We start from the raw sequence: 17,436 nt of genomic DNA, 5'->3' as shown, positions 1-17,436 counted from the left end.
CTTTCGAATAAAAAAATAATTATCAAAATCGAACATCTCTGTGAAAAGTTATGCGTGGTCATACATAAAAAAAAAAAAAAATATACGCGTCGACTTGAGAACCTCCTCCGTTTTTTTCGTCGGTTGAAAAGGAGCGGGTCCTCTGTAAGGTCCGCTGTGAGGTGTGCTGTTATTGGAAATATTCCATTAAATTAAGCGTTAGGTAACTATATGAGTCCTGAATTCGAGTCAATACGGGATGTTTATCTTTATATGACCTCGCTCTGGTCGCTAGCTATATGTGTATGAGAGCTGTGATGGCTGTGATCAAATTTTATAGACAACTGCTCTCGGTTTTTTTTCTTTAACAAAACATAAGAAGAATTATTGTTTTCCGAAATTTTACTGTTTTTCGGATAAACCTGTTTGAGAGGTGTTCCAAAAAAGTCACGAGCTCGAATCTCGCTCGAGATATTTATTTTTTTCATTTTCCTTTTCATTTAAAAAATAATTATTATCATTATATAGGTAAGTACTTTATTATCCGGATTCAATATTTACATCATCAAATGTAATACGAATAACCCAACAATTCCTATTTCCTAGAGCAGGTGCGAAACTGCCCATTATCAAAAGCCTATCAACTAGTTTATTAAATCGTTATCTCTCAAATTTAAAGTTTAGATTACGATAGAAACCGCAACATTATATTTTCAGCAGCCTCTTATTATTCCAATTTCTTCATTAGGATTTGTACTTTATTTTAATTGCAACAAGGTTGAGTTTAAAATGTTAAGAATGAGACAGAAAGTAAAACCTTTTATAATTTGTGGTTGCGCTTGTACTAACTCTGAAGTCTTAAACTTGAACCTTATGTCTTTCCAATAAGATTCAAATTGTTAGTTATAAGTGTGATCGATGGTAATGCGCAGTTTCGCAACCGGCGGTAAAGGAATTCCAGATTCCAATTCCTCAATCTCTGAAATTAAGAGCGATTATATTATTTTATCGGAATTTTATTACAATTAAAACATGCAGCGTGAAATCATCGTCTAATCAGTTTCTTGGAATAAAACAATTTGAAAGGATTATGCATGAATTTAAAATACATCCCGAATGCCGGTAAAAGCTTGAAATGTCGGGATGCTGTTTAAATTCATGCACGAGATATCATTAACAAAATATATATTCAAGGACATACCTTCATCATCAAGAAATCATATTAATTTCAATAAGGCCTTTTCATTTGGGTTAGGAGTTAGGAGATCAATTGTTTGGATTTTACACTGAAATAAACAGAAACGGGCACTAGCGGGTCTAGCCTAGATGACAACCGATAAAAAACGTCATTCGAAAGTTAAACAATGTATGGAGATAGTCACGTGACTTTTCGTAGCATCTGTCATCCCGAATCCCGATACATTATTTCTTTTGTTTGGCGTTTGCGCATATTATCAGTTAACAGTGTAGGCGATGGTACACTTCACACACACACACTACACTTCGTGTTCGAAAATTGAAAGCGGAAATTTGCTGCTGGACATCGTAAGGCGTATCGTACGCAAGATAGAGAGACTAAAGCATCCAGCACTAAGACCTAAATGAGATCATTTAAAGTGTTAACAGTCGTTAATCTAGCTGGTATCTCATTTAAATTCAGAATTATGATCCCACGTTAGACACCACAATGGGCCGATTTGTTTGTGTTTGTCTTATATGACGAATGAGCTGAGCTATTGTCATATTTGAAGAATAAGGTCGACTACCTGCTTTGCATTGCTTCCGTAAATTGTGTTAATTGTTGACCATGGCAACATGTCAGAGGGTGACTTGGTGTTTGATGAGATCAGGGAAATCTATTATCAGGCAAAACGTCTAATCCACTTCATCATCAGCGAAACTAGACCTTGTTGAAATTAATCCAGTATCATCACGCTGTCTTCATTCATTGGTACAATCAAAGATTTTCTAGGCATTAAGGACATTTGTCACAGTGACAACAGTATGAAGTAGCTAGCTACTTTTATATTGTCATTTGTCACTGTGACAAAGGTACGAAATGGGTCCAAAATTAAATTATTTCACTGTACGAGCAAGGGTTCAAACTTACAACATCGTCGATTTATTGTGTTCAACAATAGTTGATTGTTAACCAAGGTATGAAAGGCACTCATTTCTGCCGAGGTAGTTTCTCACTGCGTTCGAGCGCCAATAGTCCGAGGTTGAAATGATGCCTTTCACCCGAGTTAAACACTATTTTTCATTTCGAATACGAGGTAAGTAAAATGCATGTGTTTTTTAAAAAACATGAGAAAGTAGACATTTTCATAGTAAATCTTGAGGATACTTTCAATTAGCAATTTAGGCAAAAGTATCGTTATTTATGGAATGGGGAGATAAATATCAGAATGGAAATTGTATAACAAATTCATTTAAACCCAAATTTCAATACTTGGAACGTAAAATGCTTTCGTGCAGAAACGTATCATTTTCTGCACACCTTTTATGATACAACAATGACCCTCTTTCAGAGCATGAGAAATGAAAACATCATTTAAGTTTTCAACTTCCAACATGTAAGGAAGAGCAGAGCCCTAAAATTGCTAAATTTATTGTCAGATACATACATAGTATGAGGCAATAAGCAGGCTATTAACACATCTGTGCAAGACCGGGAGCCACTTATATAGACTAGTAATCGCCAATTCCTAATGTACTTGTATTGATGCAACTTTTTACACCACGTCGGTGACAAACAAGCATACGGCCCACCTGATTATAAGTTATTGTGAGTGCCCGCCTATTTTTCAACCCAAAAAAACTTGTACACTGTATTTCTTCGAACTCGACCTCGAAAAAACTTCGGCAAGGAGTTCATACTACGGGAGCGGGACCAAAGCCGAAGCGTTTGCGGAAGGAAATGTACTTGTATTACTGCTAAATACTGTATCCATAATGAAAAGTGAGTTCTCATGTTCGCCCTTACTCCGTAACATCTAATTTTCTCCTCACATGGTTTGTTATCGTGCACTTACGGACTATGGGCGAAAATGCAAACCGTGCTCGGTGGGTTTCAATTTATTTTGTACTTTCGCTGTATCTTGTACACGAGAGTGCACTTAACGAAAGTGGAAATATTATTAACAGTACCTAGACTTAACAAAGTGTGTACCTGTAAGAAAATATTATAATTACTTGGCTCATAAAGTACGAAGAATTTCGTACATTGACACGCCATTTACTAACACTATTGTACGCGCATAATTATATGTCCCGCTGATGATCCAGCGTATGTAAACTACGTGTATGTGAGGTGTGCAATAAAGAGTATTGTATTGTATCCAGCGGTCAATACTGTGTGAGCGGGACAGACGTGTGAATGTCCGAAAGTCTTCCTGCTTATCGTCCTTACAATAATAAGCAACACCTTTGCTCCGATTATTGTGTACCGTTATGTTATGTACCTATGCTTGATCGGTGAACGTTTTAATAACGGGATAGTAGTTACACCAGTTACCTGAAACAAAACAAAGGTTTTTAATATTATTGTATAAAGCATAGCAAAACTGTTAAGGGCACTTTCAGATTAGACTTACAGTTTGTAGCTCATGATAAACTACGAATAACACGAACAGACCGCTAGCCAAATGTGAACGTGCTCTTATAAAATCATGGTCAGGTCATGGTGATCAATGGATTCTGTGGAGAGGCAAAATCCAAATTGTGAAAGGCTATCTTTAAGTCAGCATCTGTTCCGAGTCCTTTCCTTTTCTTAAAATGGTTAAAAAGGGAAACGTTTTAGGTTTTTCATTCTAATGTTTCCTTAAAACCTAGCGTTTTTTTTGTATACTGGACTGGATCTTCAATTTTAAATTTTATGCTGCGCTTGCAGCTCGACTCGTGATCATTTCCGAATGAATATTTAACTGGGTTTCGAAAGGTAAATGAGCGGGCTTGTCTTGTAAACTCTGCAAATTAATTACATCGGTTTTGTAACGATATAGGCGTAGCAACTGTTCTAGGCAACTATTTTTTTATACCCACTATCTTGGGTAGATCATCATCATTCGCTTGCCCTTATCCCATTCATTTGGGGTCAGTGTAGCATGTCTTTTTCTTCCATATAGAAAGAAAGAATATTCCAGAGAGGTACTCTCTCGCCCGTCACCTCATACCTTTCATATCATCTCACAATACAGCCCATATCTACCTTTTCCTCGGTTTTCCTCTCCCCGTCCGTCCCCCGTTCATTCAATTTGTAGTAGTATTTATCCGCCAGCGCCCATCTCAATGCGACAGTGACGGTTGCGTTTCGTTCACCACGGAGCGTAAACGATTAGCACGTTGGCTACACAACTTGGATTCATGATCATTTCCGAATGAATATCGAACTGGGTTTCGAAAGGGAAATGAGCGAGCTTGTCTTGTAAATTCTGTACATTAATTACATCGGTTTAAGTAACGACACAGGCGGGCAACTGCAATACCTCGTCCTTTAACCCGCGTCATAATGAATTGATTAATAAAATTAACATGGAATGTGATTTGGAATAGGAATGTGTGTGGGCCTTATTGATTGTGTAATATACTCGTATCATTGGATTTTTTGCATTAATTTGATGGTATCATAGCTTCCGTTACATAAATTTGGAATTCGTATTTAATTCAGTTTTGTATTATATATACCTAACCCTATAATATATGGACTACATGTTCGAAATAAAAATATTTCATTTCATTTCGTTTCATTATTTTCCTATATGTAAATATATTTACCATACCGTTATTTTTGTGAACTTAACGAGGCTTAAGTCCAAACACCATAGAGAGGACTTATTTGTAGACAGTTTGTCTTTGCTGACGATGCCGCATTCGTTGCTCACAGTCAGCCTCAGTTGCAGACAATCAAGGACCAATTTTCAAGAGCCTGCAACCTCTTTTCCATGTCCATTAACGCCAAGAAAACCGTCATACTAGCGCAAGGATGTTCAGCCCAGCCAAGGATCATACTTAACGGCGCACCTCTCGAGGTGGTCAGCAAGTTTTGTTACCTTGGCTCGCTTGTGTCGAGCAATCTCTCGCTTGACGCGGAGAGCAGCCAGTACGTTCGGGAGGCTCCGTGCAAGGGCTTGGGACAACAAACATCTCACGGTAAAAACGAAAATGCTTATTTACCAAGCATGTGTCCTAAGTACACTTCTGTATGGAGCGGAATCCTGGACTATGAGCACACCTTCCACATGCGCTGTTTGCGGAGCATACTTGGCATCACATGGAAGGATCGCGTGACAAACGTGTGTGTTCTAAACGATGCACAGCTCCCTAGTATCACAGCCATACTAAAGAAGAGACGACTGAGGTGGCTTGGGCATGTGTATCGAATGGAACGGACTCGTTTACCACGACAAATCCTACTAGGAGAGATTGCAACCAATGGCAGAAACTGGCCGAAGATCGACCCATGTGGCGACTTGTTGTTCACGTTGGCCAATCCAAGCACGACGATGCCTGGTTTACCTCTTTAAAAGAAAAACGCATTGAAAGAGACAAACACCGTTTTATCACGCTGTCACTGTGTAGACAATAACGACAATCATATATTATCCGTAGTGAAAATTAGCAAGTGCAGTTATAGTTTCAATGGCACTACGAGTAGATCCACTGCTCAACAAAGACAAGACGTAAGCCGTAAGTATGCAATTGAGCACGTTCCGTAGCCACTCTCATTCTACTCTTGTCACTTTATTCATCGTTGTCGTAGATCAGAAAAACATTCACGTTATTAGTTTTGATGCTTATCGAGTTGTCATGAAAGCAAAAATTCGTTATAAATAGCACTTTGTTAAGGGTTTCTTAAGTTTCTTTTTTTTTTGCTTTTGGTAGGCGCAGGTAGGCGCATGATAATAATCCCAAATAAAAATAATGTTTTTACACTTTTTACCTACTCGTTATTTATTACAAACAAAATTTCTCAATTAGCAACACCTAATAAATTCTACTGTCAAAAATGTTTCCACACGACTAGTTCATTAAATCATTAGTCATTAGTCATTACCATAAAAACAAAGGCGTTTTGTTGAATTAAAGGCGTGAATTACATTAACGTTTGCAGCGCCTAATTGCATAAAAACGCAACTTTTTGCTCGTAGACTCACTGCTGACAGTCGTTCCGCGTTCAGAGTAATACTACAAGCTACAGGTCATAATTATATGTTGAATATAATAGACATCTGTCCTTTGGGCTCTGTGTTAAAGGGTAGGAATTCTGCACACCCAGTTTGGCTGAATCTAGAGCAGTACAAAACATAAAAAAAACTTATAAGGATTAAGGCTTTTATACAGGTATACCGATGTTTATCTAGTTTTTAATGAAAATTCACTAAGTTTTATGTTCCGCGTGCCATTTGAAACTGATTGCCATTTGATGTAATTTCGGGTTTCATTGAGGGTTGATGAATATAAAACCTAATCTATTAGCAGAGCTAATGTCCCCTCATCTCGAGGATAAAATTCACGACAAAAAAGAAAATATCAATTAACGTTTTCCTTGTACCGATCAAGTCCATCAATTTAAGGAAAACGTCACTGTGCAAGGAAAAATGCAGTAGGTAGGTAACTTGTAAAGCATCTATCAGTCTCAATTTCAGTAAATTTTGCTCACAAAAGCCCATAAATATTGGGAATAAATTTTGGGATTATACGATTAATATGGTCATTTTCACTTAACTGTGTGGTTAGGAACCATTAGCGACCGGTTAGCAATCGCCACAAAACTGACGGTCAATGTCAAACCCCATACATTTTGTCAAGAAAGTGACAGGCGTGAGGTAAACACAACTTAAATCGCCTAAATCGCGCTTTGGGGGTATATATGTCAGTAATATAAATCTCATTTAAAATTTTAGGACTAAAGTAAATGGCATAGTTACATTTTTCTACGATATTTTTTATAGGCACAGTTTTCTAAAGGACTTACACGTCACACGTCAAATAGAGTCCGATTCCATTTTGCGTCTGGCAGCCCTTTTAAGTAAACTGCACGTACCCAAGGAGGTCAACAATTCTAGCCCGATGACTGCCGTGAATAACCGAGTGAATAATGAATAAATAAATACTGATGAATACTGTTCAGACCGCATACAGGCCAGTTTAAGCTTGATCTCCAACTACGTATATTTGTTACGAATTTAGGGAACAATTTATGATGGAGATGGGCTAAAAGACCAAATGTTTTTCTGAATAATTAGGTTGAAGTGGATCGCAGAGGTCAGTCCCTTCACTGTGACACGGGCATCTCCGTTGTGATTATAATAAAAAGACGTATGTGCTCGGGAGATTTAGAGGTCCATGTAATGTATCGGAATTTGGAATGTGGGAGTACTGGGAGTAGGTAAATTGAGATGTTTGGTCAAGTACGTTTAGGTTATAAAATAGGATTTTAAATTGTTAAAATGTCTATTTGATTAAAAAGTAGAGATTACATAAATGTTTTAAGATATGATATGTGATGTTGAATATTAGTTATTTCATGATTAGAAATCCTTTATAAGTAGTTTTAAAATTATCATAGATCGATGAACCGGAGCGAAGTGTTTTATTTCTGTGCATTTTCAGTCAAATTTTTGTTACAATTAGATGTACAGTCAAAGAATTTAATTTCCTGCCCATTTTGTGCTTTGTCACAGTGACAATAGTTTGAGGTCTTCATATTGATTGTCATATATATCACTGTGACAAGGTACGAAATGGGTCGGAAATTAAATACTTTGCCTACAGTCAGATTAGGTACCTACACCTAATCGATCAATGTAATTATTAGAAAATAGTTATTTATATGAAGACCAAATTAAGAAAACTAGACTAATATATGTTTTTTATGCCTACACAAATACATAAGAAGTTACGTCTTTGCAAGTCATAATCGGAAAAATTCGACCACAATGATAAATAGCACATGACAAAATCCATGTTTGTTTACATTCAAAACTACTTTAAAAGGAATGTCTAAACGCGTAACATCTTGCGCAACCAAAAATCAATTTAACTCTGACCGATATTTAAAAAGTAAAAACATACTTATAAGTAAGTACATCTGTTACGACAGACAGACAAGAAATGTGTATAGGTCCAGTCCAAGTCCATTTATGTCGCGCCTTAACTTTTATCGCGGGATCGCGACAAGCTTTGTCGCCGGGATAAGTCGAGTGAAAGTGACGTGACCGATGCCACCTGTCACTTTTAATGTGTAAACATATTGTTCTTACTTTACCGACCTCGTATCGCGCGAAACTGCGTAATTGAAAAGCAACCTTGTTCGTTGGAAATAAGGTCGTAATTTCTGTGTCGTGAGATATGAGTGGATTCCATAGTTTATGCCATCGCGTGCGCAGTTCAAAAAGCAAAAAGCGTTATGTAATGTTCGGTAATCATGCGCATGTCATGATGGTTGTTTGTTTTTTAAGCGATTAAGCTACTATAGTTTAATTGGGTCATTTTTTACGAGAAAGCTTCTTTTTACGTGAGTGACATAATGGGGAACGTTTTTGAACATGATTATCAATGGATTGGTTTTGACATAATATAAGTTAAGGTAAGGTCGAGTTGATTGATTACCTACTTTAAGCTAATGAGTAGGTAGGTATTAAGACTAAATCAGAGGTCAAATTAGGTCGATCAATTTTATAAAATAGATTAGATAACAATAATAATAAGCAGCAAACATTAAGTAATTTAAATGATAGTCAATTAGCTATTATACTATGCGTGTGGGAGGGTACCGTTCATAACCGTTCCTCAACCCACTAATAGAGCGGCAGCTGACGTTCACGGGCTATCATTATAACCACTATACGAGTTATCACCTCGGAAGCCTCGTCAGCGTTATAGCCTCATAACTTTTAATGTCTGTATTCTACACACAATGACATAGGTCATAAACCCTCTATGATACGTTCAAAAACCGCAAATTACGGCCAGAATAAAAGGTAAACTGTTTTGTTACAACAAATTTCTTATGAACTTGAAATAAATAAAATCAATAAATAAATAAATTTCTTGTGTGGAAATGTAATTATTGCGTAATAATAACGTCGATATCGATTTAATAATGGCATTCAAATTTCGTACAAAGACAATACAATAACAAACGAATTTGATTTGATCTTATTTCCAGTATTAGTCGAGATGCCGTTTTATTAAGTGTAATACGAGTATGACCAAATGCCGCAACGGAGAGATTGTCTTGAGAACTATTTATTTATTTATTTATTTACTTATTATAAGCTTAGATAAAGCAGTATATGTAACTTGCACATAATTAGGCCTTAAACACTCGTGTGATGTGCAAAGTATGCCAACAATCTGATGCTACATGCAACGCAACTAGCAGCCAATGAAGAAACCCATTTAACAATGGGCGACATACTTGCATGTCACTTTCGACACCATCACAAACGATATTCCAGATTTTTAAACAACAACTAGAGACATGACTTTGTGAAAACTAAAGTTAAGCTGCCTTTCCACTGAAGTGGTGGGTGCAGATACTCGGAGATGAGAAGAGAGATGCGGGAATCAACCACAGTAGCATCCACATCTATTCTCCTCTCTGCTGAAATACAGCCTAAAAACCGGGCAAGTGCGAGTTGGACTCGCGCACGAAGGGTTCCGTACCATAATGCAAAAAACGGCAAAAAAAAACGGTCACCCATCCATGTACTGACCTCGCCCGACGTTGCTTAACTTCGGTCAAAAATCACGTTTGTTGTATGGGAGCCCTACTCAAATCTTTATTTTATTCTGTTTTAAAAATTTCAACTGTCTAGCTATCACGGCTCGTGAGATACAGCCTGGTAACAGACGGACGGACGGACGGACGGACAGCGGAGTCTTAGTAATAGGGTCCCGTTTTACCCTTTGGGTACGGAACCCTAAAAATGGTATTAGATCACGTGTGATTAAATTGAAATGATTCCTTGTGTCAAGTCATATTCCACAAGAGTTCTCATGCTCCATAAAAGTTAACTGGGGTGTAGAAGCACCTTTAACAACCTGTGCCTGTGAGCTACTTTCGCTTCGCAGTCACTTTAATTTTAGGGAGACTAGGGTTAACATTAACAGACACACTTCATTAGCAATGTCACCAATCCTCAAACACAAAGTCCAATATACGCAGCAAGCGGATAAGTGCAAATTCGAGTGAGCAAAAACAATAGGCGAGGAAAGACTCGTTGGAAAGCATTGTCGCTATTGAATCGTCATTTCGACTTGTTCAAGGTCATTGCGACACCCACTGTGAATTTACGGTTGACAAGCGGTAAGCGATACGAATTTTCTGATCTTATTGTGAAATAATATTTAAATTTATAATTGTTGTAAGTGGCTATTGACCGTGAATGATTTTTTAACTTATAAAATATGAGTGTCTGATAATCCTTTCACTCTTGATAAAAAAAAGGGAGTAATAAAAGAGACTATCTACTTCTTTTGTCACTTATGCTTTTTTTTTGACATTTAGATTTTATTCTAGAAATTCTAGACTAGTATTTTTTTATACAATCTTTTTAATGTTTGACGATCGTTTTGTGAAATTTTTAGTGTTAAATTTGATATGTATAATAATCCAATTTTATTATGGAATAATATTAACATCAATAAATTGCTCTGATAATTAGATTAAGATTAATTACGATTCATAAGAGCTTGTTGCTAGGCCTACATGAATAAAGTAAATTTTGTTTGTTTGTTTGACGTTCGTTAGTAGCTAGTACAAATTACAACTTACGACGTGCTTTCGTGACAAAGTTTCCAAGACTCGTATTTTGGAACTTCAGAAGATACTGATATGCATGGAGATAAACAAGCACCTCACATATGAATCCTCTGGGAACGTTTCGATAAATATCAGCATTAGATTGCTGCCTAGTCTTAGCTTAGAAGCATAGGCGTTGAAAGGGCGAATGCATATTTCAATTCAAATTACTCAAGTCATTACAGAAAAGGGGAAAATATCCTGTAACGTTTGTCTGTAGTTTATCTTTATGATAATAAGAATAATAATAACTCAGAACATTTTCTCGAGACGGCCAACTGAGACATCTGATTTTAGAGAACTTTTCATATGATGATATCGCAAGATTAGCATCGCACGACTGCCGGTAGGCGGTAACACAGGTAGCCAATGCAGTTCCTTAAGGATGGACTATTACGGTGTTTTTAGAAGTGTATATCATCAATTCATCACATCACCGCAATATGAATATCTATGTTAAACGCTCACTTGTAACTTAGACCAACTGTATGTATAATATCTATAACATCACATCTCTACTCGACTTGACGTGACGATCCTCCCCCTTTGGCCGGTTTCGCTGTATTCCATTATGTGTTGAAATTGACATTGAAATACTTGCATAAGTACATCTAAACTGGCAATTGTATTATATACAGATTGAATAACAAGAACCGACGCCGAAGTACCGTCAGTTTAGTTAGAAACAAAATCACTTTAAATTAGTCTCACTTTTCCAGATTTGCAAGAAACACTTACTTAATAGGACAGAAACATTTTCTGGACTAAGTGACTTAAGTGAGGAAGAACTACGGAAAATTGGAAAGTACCTCGCACATTGGCGGGGAATCAGAATCAGAGCAAATAGGAAAGCACTGCAGAGGAAGCCAATACCTACAAAAATAATAAAACCACAGGGACTAAATAAATCTTATCCATATTTAAAAGAGGTAGGTCTACAGTTCTACACTCTACACTTCTTGCAAAAGCTTCCACAATTTGATTGATTCTAACATTTCTAACTCACACACAAATCGAAAACGTTGCAAGAAAACTCTTCCACTCCGAGAAAGCAAGAAGCATCAATACATTCACCGTTACCCAGCAAGTCGCATCATTCTATCGATTCTCCATCACACACCCTACAATCTATTAGCAGTGTTAACAAGGGACAATCAACCTCCGATAAACTGTAGCCCGCTCAGGCAACTTTCACGGGCCCGCTTCCTCGAACATCGAAATACGATTTTTTCTCTCTATCGCTCTTGCAGATTCGAAGGATAGAGATGAATGGTGGTTCGCGGTTATAGCCCTTGCCCGCGGCATTGTGCAGATAAATGGACAATTTAACACCATGCAGACGTAAATTTACATTTCATTACGGATAGTTATGATAAACTCTTTCATTAGCGGGTGATGAATGTTTATTGTGATTTGAGTTCGCCTTCATTGTAGGACCGGTAGGTGCCGCCATTTTGAATCACCATACGTAGTTGAGATGTAAAGTAAAGACGTTTCTCAAGAATCAATATGTGCAATTATCTAGGATTAAGTAGCAGATGCAATTCCTCACTTTTCTAGTCTGGTATCCAAATGAAAAATCGGAATATAAGATATAAAAGTAATGATAATGTTTTTGACCAACCGGATCTGCTTAAAGTTTGTTTATTTATTTAAAAACATGGAAGCGACAGTGAATCTTTGGAGAAAGGAGACCATCGGCCAGCGCCAATAGAATAACAATCAATTTTATATCCTCGTGCGTTACGATGCCTCATTTTGCACGAGTGTTGTAATTATAACTAACAACATCGATAAACAAGGGAAATTACATACATATAGTTATTTTATTAAATATTGTGTGTTTAAGTAGTCACACATATACTAGAAAGTTGCATGACCAAGCATATGATAACTATTTCAGTTTATAATCGATAGAAACCTCTTTAGAAATGTGTACGTAATTAGCAGGAAGAAAATGAATGTAAATATTAAACTTGCAAATCGTGTTGTTTTCTTGAAAAACAAATTGTTATAAACGAAAATTATTACGATAATGATATTAACAATACGGTGATGCGATAGAAAGCACCAGGCTTACCGTGTAGGTACTAACACTATTATATCCTATCGATATTTATATTGAGTCGATCCAATCCCTAGAAACGTCTGCGATCGCTCATGGCATACGTCAAATGTCTCAAGGCCCGAAGGCCGCGGCGCCGTACCGATGGTGTTCAGAAGCGATGCGGATATTTTGACGAAGAGGATGCACTTTGCAGTAGGTACTAACACTTATACCGTGTCTGTCCTATCGATATATATATTGGATCGATTCAATCACTAGAAACTTCTGCGATCGCTCGTGGAATACGTAAAATGTCTCAAGGCCCGAAGTCCACGGCGCCGTACCGATAGTGTTCAGAAGCGATGCGGATATTTTGACGAAGAGGATGCACTTTGCAGTAGGTACTAACACTTATACCGTGTCTATCCTATCGATATTTATATTGGATCGATTCAATCACTAGAAACTTCTGCGATCGCTCGTGGAATACGTAATGTCACAAGGCCCGAAGGCCGCGGTGCCGTACCGATGGTGTTCAGAAGCGATGCCGATATTTTGACGAAGAGGATGCACTCTGCAATGTAGAATTGTAGATACTAACACTCATACTGTGTCTGTCCTATCGACATTTATATTGGATCGATTCAATCACTAGAAACTTCTGCGATCGCTCGTTGAATACGTAAAATGTCACAAGGCCCGAAGGCCGCGACGTGCCGCTGAATGGGGGTCACCGGCGACGCGGATATTTTGACGGTAAAGGATGCACATTTAGTTCAAATTCTAGAATGTTATGAATGAAGAAGAATAAGAAGGGAACAGGAAGCAAACAGGAAGAAGGGAAGACCAAGGAGAGCGTACATGAATCAAATAAAGGAAAAGATCAACGTCGTGTCGTATCAGGCTGTCAAAGAGAAGGCAGAGGACCGCCAAACATGGAAATTGCTCCACCGACAAGAGTCATACTCTTAAATATATGATGATGATGAATGAATGAACGCAGTATTAAAGCTGCTACGCTATGCCAAGTATCAATATGCGATGCGATGCCAACCATCTAAGAATTAAGGAGTTAATTCAAAAACATCATAATTTCAAGGATCATCATCATCATCTCAGCCGAAAGACGTTCACTGCTGGACAAAGGCCTCCCCAAAGGATCTCCATAACGAACGGTCATTCGCTGCCCTCAACCAGCGGTTTCCCGCGACTTTAACCAGATCGTAATTTCAAGGATAATTAGGTAAAGAAAAAGAACTTAGATACAATAATGATATTAATAAATTAAAATTACAGAAGTATTGGCTATTATCCTATCCTATCCTATCAACGTTATGTACAACCACTTCGAATACTTGTAGCAAAAAATAGAAGCAACAAAATTCATGTTACATTACAGATACAGACGATTTAATTCTCTTTCTACCAATTGACACTAAGTGAGTCCTGGGTTAGGCTGCCTTCCCACTGAGGGAGAGATGATGAGAGGAGACGTGAAATATCAGAAATATGTAATAGATTACAATCCGCCCAGGACAATATTTATAAAGCACCACAGATATCAATTTCCTTAAACGATATCCACATCTAGAATTAAAAAAACAAATACTACAAGCACCAATTTCCACTCACCTATCAAATCGGACGCAACGTACCATCGCCCACCACCACACTGGTTAACTGACAGTTCGTAAACCTTATTACAAACGGCATAAGGTCCACCGATGGACAGTTAAGAGAGTTGCTGTTTGTACAGTCGCCATCCGATATATCGGAGCGGCTAAGGCGCTCACAAATATCTGAACACGTCTCTATTGTCAGGGCGTTAGAGTGTGTGTTCAGATATTGTGAACACCTTGGCCGCTCCGATATATCTGACGGCGACTGTACAACGGACTTAAATAACAATTTAAGGTCAATGAGCCACGTAACGCTGAATAAACTTAATCCGATCCATTCTATTCGTCACGGCTACATAACAGCTAGCACAGACATATCCGCAGATAGATATCCTAAGAAGACGTATAATCGGGAAATCTGTGATCCACCATAAAAGGTTTTCACAGTGTCATTACCAATTAGGTACCACTTTTACATGCCAATCATCACTATATAAATTGAATATGACTGTCAAATAAAATAAAATAAAATCAGCCTATATGCCCACTGCTGGGCACATGCCATGCTCCATCCTAGACCGCATCGGCACTTACCGTCAGGTGAGATTATGGTCAAATTCAAATGCTTGCCAAAAAAAAGATCTTTTTTTTACCATTTTGTTCGCCACTGCAACAACGGTACCTACACTTACTTATGGGCTTCTATTCAGTTATATGTCTGCCGCTCATACAGCATGTAAGTTAATTACTGCTAATCAATATGTAGGTGAAAGTGATGCTTGCACCATTTACCGCAGTTCCTATTATGTGACTCGGTAAAAAGGAGTTGTACCTATTTGCTAATGGTTTGTGATGTGTGAAAGGTTTTACGGATTATGCAGAGGATTGTCTTGTGATATATTTCCTTTAATACATATCCAGAGCAATCTGAATATGCGTTTATTATTAGGAGCCTGTCGGGTCCCACTACTGGGTCTCCCCACTCTTCTTCCACTCGTCCCGGTTTTGAGCTACAACTGGTTAGTCTCTCAAAAAGGAGTCCAAGTTATCCCGCGATCGCCGACCGCGGATCGTGGGGCACCCACTCCGTGGTTATTGGCCCACAAGTCATTCGGCATGCGGCAGACATTACCAGCGCATCCCACTTTAACTTGGCCGCTTTTCGAAATTTCGAGCTACATCTATTTAATTCTATTATATCCAGGACCTCACCATCAGATGTCCAGCCAGAGTGCTGTCACAACCCAAATATCCCGGCAAATTGAGAAACTCCTCATTTTTAAATTGTTAAAAACTGAAAAGCGAGCTCTTTTAGAAACACCTCTTTTGTACAACATGAACGGTTTTAAAAATCCGTCTGCTTCAAGACTGTCTTCTAGCTACGTACCTACGGACTTTAATTGTTAAGCCATTTAGGGTTTACTTTTCACACCGTTACACGACATTTCATACCGTTAGTATTGATAACCAAATTAGCTTGCACCTTACACGGATCAAGAATTAAAGTCGGTGACCGTCCAAGGAAATTCATTCGTATTAACATGTAGGAAATAGTCATGATACTCATAATCCCTATTTATTTCCAGGCACCAATTAGTGTAAGAACTATAAATTCACTAAACGCAATAACCTAATAATATTTGGCAATAAAGCATCGGAGTCGGACGTCCGCGCCGCGCCGGCTTCCTGTTCGCAAAACAAAACACGGGGCGCGCGCGCGCAGCGGTGAATCACACGCGGGCCTATTCAAGTGTAGCGTATCGCTGACACAACTTTTTTTTGTTACTTTTTGTTGTTTTTTCGTCTTTCATGGAAGTACGAAGTTTGACGTGATTACACCGAAAATGCGAAGAAAAAAAAATGCTTTTCATACTTACGCGTATTTTACAAAATGTCCTTAAAAATTAAAACTACAACATTAAACTGACACAAAATGTATTATGTATCTTAAAAATATTCTACTTTGACTCTGATACACAATCGCAAACATTTGTCAAAATTATATTATGCAAAGTAAAAATAACTTTGATAACGTATTTTTAGGTCACTGTAGACTGTTTAAATATGTAGATGTCATATTAACTAAAGAAAAAGTGACGAAGCCCTCCAAGTTAATACTGAAAAACAAAAATTACAATATTGTACATACCTATTTAGGTATATAATAATAAAAAAAAAATCTCTTATCTCACCTACTCACATTACATTAAGTACAGTCAGCAGCAGAAGTTATAAAAGTCTATCAATTCAAAAAATTCCTGACATTTTCGTGTTCCGTCCCCATTCCTGACAAAAGGCCAAAATTCCTGACATGTCAGGAAAATTCCTGTCATCTGGTAACCCTAACCTTGATGCGCTCTTATTCTCTTAACAATAAAATCGCGTCAGGATAATTTTGAACACCTCGCCTGCTTAGCAACTATTGCTGCTGACTGTACATGTTTTGTTGCCTTGTCTCCACTACCCAAAGGTTGTCTGGAAGAGGTCGCTCTTTAGCGATAAGACCGCTGGTTGTCTACCATATTTGCATTGTATTGTATTTAACGTATTATGTTCCCTAAAAGTTTTACAGGCCTATTAAATTTATTAAAACAGGCACTCGCGTATTTTAAGTCGAAGATTGCTGGACATGTTTCACTCCATAACGAGGAGCTTCAACGGGAACACGCGTTGGCAGACCTACGTGGCGTGAGTGACCCGTTTTAATACACTTAATATGTCTGTGTCTCACCAAAGATAATTTGAAATAGAGGAATATAGTCAAAGTAAATTATGTAGTCAGTACATTTACTGCCATCTTTCGACACAAATTATTAACACCTTTAAAACGCCAAACGCGATCAAAGTGATCCTTATTTTTTCAATGATCTGTGTTAAATTTGTTAAATGTCAAAAAGTATCGTCATCTACTCGAGGATAGGCTAAAGGTGTGGTGCCATCTTTTCGAGCGATACTCGGTCTCCCAGATATTTATTCATTAC

The sequence above is a fragment of the Cydia splendana genome, chromosome 14, assembly GCF_910591565.1.
Source record: "Cydia splendana chromosome 14, ilCydSple1.2, whole genome shotgun sequence".
NCBI lineage: Eukaryota > Metazoa > Arthropoda > Insecta > Lepidoptera > Tortricidae > Cydia > Cydia splendana.
The sequence above is the reverse complement of the archived record's forward strand: the minus strand, read 5'-3'. Positions refer to the sequence as shown.